Source organism: Poecilia latipinna, unplaced genomic scaffold (genome assembly GCF_001443285.1).
Source record: "Poecilia latipinna isolate Pla-1442-1.1 unplaced genomic scaffold, P_latipinna-1.0 Scaffold4143, whole genome shotgun sequence".
Lineage (NCBI taxonomy): Eukaryota > Metazoa > Chordata > Actinopteri > Cyprinodontiformes > Poeciliidae > Poecilia > Poecilia latipinna.
The window spans coordinates 932-3748 of NW_015116759.1; the positions used below are offsets into that span (position 1 = coordinate 932).

Sequence of the window (2817 nt, forward strand, 5' to 3'; positions counted from 1 at the left end):
AGGAGTCTCAACTGCTAGCTGCAGCAGAGGCTGGCTAAACAGAAGCTGTGTGTATGGAAACAAAAAGGATAACATTTCACATTATGAATTTTCAGATTTCGATGTGTGTGCTTTACTGGCAGCATAAAAAAGCCTGAGAAGATGGATCTGAAACTGAACCGATATCATGAAAAGCTGAGAGAATTTTGTGATAAAAAAAAAGATCAAAAGCAATCCTGCAAATCCAAGCAATGTACTCTTTTCACCAGTTTATTGCCTCACTGAGTGCTCTTTGATCTGATCTATGAGACAACAGGGTTTCAAACAATTCCCAGCAAACAGCCTCTCCTACAAGCCCCAACCCCACAAGAAAAAAAATATATATATGAAGGGCTTCTCCACAGCTGACTTCCTACATCTTAGTCTCAATGCAATCAGTGAGCTGTGCCGCTAAGACATTGTTAATTTCACAGGGTTCACACAACTGTCACAACATCTTAACAATCGGCTTCAAACGAGACGCTTTCCAAAAGGCTGAAACAGTAGACCACATGACCTGGACGACATGACAGGGAAGCGGTAACGAGACCCAAATAAAATCTAAAAATGAAAAAATAACAAAGGTTTTAGGTTGTCTAAATCTCCCAGTGACTATTTTAGAGACTGCAGAACTGCTAAACTTACAGAAAGTTAAGAGTTGCTTATGTTAAATCCCAAACACAAGTTACCTTACATAAAAGCATCATTTAATGCTCACAAAACACACCGGTTCTTCTAACTAAATGTAGCACATTTTAATTAGTCTCCAATATATAATGTGGAGAGCATTGAAAGCTAAATAAAACAAATCCCCAGTATTCATTCACATGATTAAATACCTAAAATCTGGGACAATTTTAATTAGAAACAGCCAAACAGGGCTTTAACAAGCATGTTTCTAAGCAAAACAGACCCCCTTCTCTGTAGTTAGCTAGTATGCTAGAGACTGTGCTAGCATTGCTAACCAGCCAAACCTACAGTTGGAGAGCTGTTCAGGGTTTTGTAGATAAGGCATGAATCAGTTTTGGGCAATACTCATACTACTCAAATGACAAAGATACCTAAATGCTAACAATGCTAACTAACGGGGTCTAAACTAAATAGTTAGCAAACATTAAGAGTGTTTTTTTTTAGCAATGCTAAGCAAACATTGTGTCAGTTTTACAAAGAATTTAGCAAAATATTACATCCAAGTCATCACTCCTGCCCCACTATTAAATTTTTAAAAATACATCTTTTTGATAATGGGATTTATTGAAAAAGACACACAATGGAAGCTAAGGCTAACGTAATGGTAAACATGCTAATTAGTGAGTCACTTTGGGCGTAAGCAAGTTTGCCAATTTTAGATGTAAAACGACTTAATCTCTATCAAATTAAAAATAATACCATAGATTATAGTCAGCAAAAAACTATATTTTATTTATACGCACATTAGCAGCTAAATAACAAAAACCCCTCTCACCTAGCTTCAAATAAAGATTAGAAATGGGGTTAAACAGCCACCTAGTGCTACATACAACATTCCTACATTAATTTATATGCCAAAACATTTTCTTCCAGTATTTAGGTTTATTAGAAATCAGCTTTTTGAGTGAGGAGGCGTTGTATTTTATAAAAACACAAAATCAAATGCATGCTTAGCAGTGGGCTATGGCTGTCTAGTTTATATAATATAATGGTAGAGTACTAACACCATTTAAATTTATATATATATATAAATAGTTTCTACATTTTTAATAAAATATAGAAGAAGGCGTTCTGGTTGATGTCTTGCTGAAGCTCAGAAGACGACCCTACGCTCATCTGTATGTAAAATAGCCAGTTTCTTATTGCCTTTGCTCTTTTAAAAGTCATTGAAATATCCCTTCAGTCTGTGAAAAAAAAATTACATTTTCATTCATCCTCTACTTTTGCATTCATCGATCGAAAATCTATGTGCGACTTCAAAGCCTGACTTAACCAGGGGGAGGAGAGCAATTGCTCAACACAGGCTGCCAGTGCGGACTAATAAATGCATAAATACACTTTAATTTGAAAACGGGCCAAGTTTCTGGACTCTCGGATGCACCCCCCAACCCCTCCCAGAACAGTCCTCGTCCTCGGCTGCGTTTTGCTCTCCCACGCACTCCTCCAACTAACCAAACACCTTATCCTTGATCCGTTTCCTCAGAAGCAAACAAAGGGGCACTTAGCCTCGCCATCGTCGCAGCGAGACGTTGGGATCCATTAGAGATTGAACGTTTCACTGACATTTCGTTCGGCTGATCCTGCAGAAAAGAGTAAATCCATCCCCTCCTCCAGCCCCTCCTCACCGCCGTGAACCCAGAGACGGATGCCGATGCCACTGTGCTGCCAACGTGATGGAGCTGCCAAAAAAAAAAAAAAGTCTTTTCAGTAGCCATTTTTTTCAAGTGCACAATCTCAAGAAAACATTCTATAACACAGAATGTGAAATGGCATAAAAAGAACATTCTCTGAAACAAAAGGAAGACCTTAAACAGCCTTCACCAACTTCTCTTTAGATAGCAGAAGAACCGATCATGGCCTGGAGGAACAAAGAGGTATTTACAAACCTAAGAGTGACCTTTCCTCGCTGCAGCACTTTTTGTGGGAGTGGGTTGCTTTTTGTGTGTTTTAAATAAAGAAAGGCTGCCACATTGAGGGGGAGGATGCATCTGAAATCTGACAGAAATGTGAGCAGCTTTATTGATGGTAAAATAATGATTAAAAAAAACAAAAAAGCAGCGCAGAGCTAAAAGATGAGTCTGAAACCATTGCTGTCAAAATAAATAAAAA

General features: G+C 38.1%; 1 long non-coding RNA gene across 1 annotated transcript; it reads right to left on the reverse strand.

The window, feature by feature from the left end:
* Positions 1-235: 235 nt before the first annotated feature.
* Positions 236-1510, reverse strand: LOC106942249 (uncharacterized). Its single transcript, XR_001423585.1, has 2 exons — positions 1184-1510; positions 236-1052 (listed from the first exon to the last, which is right to left on the reverse strand). It is a non-coding gene; the product is annotated as an uncharacterized LOC106942249 (long non-coding RNA).
* Positions 1511-2817: the final 1307 nt, after the last annotated feature.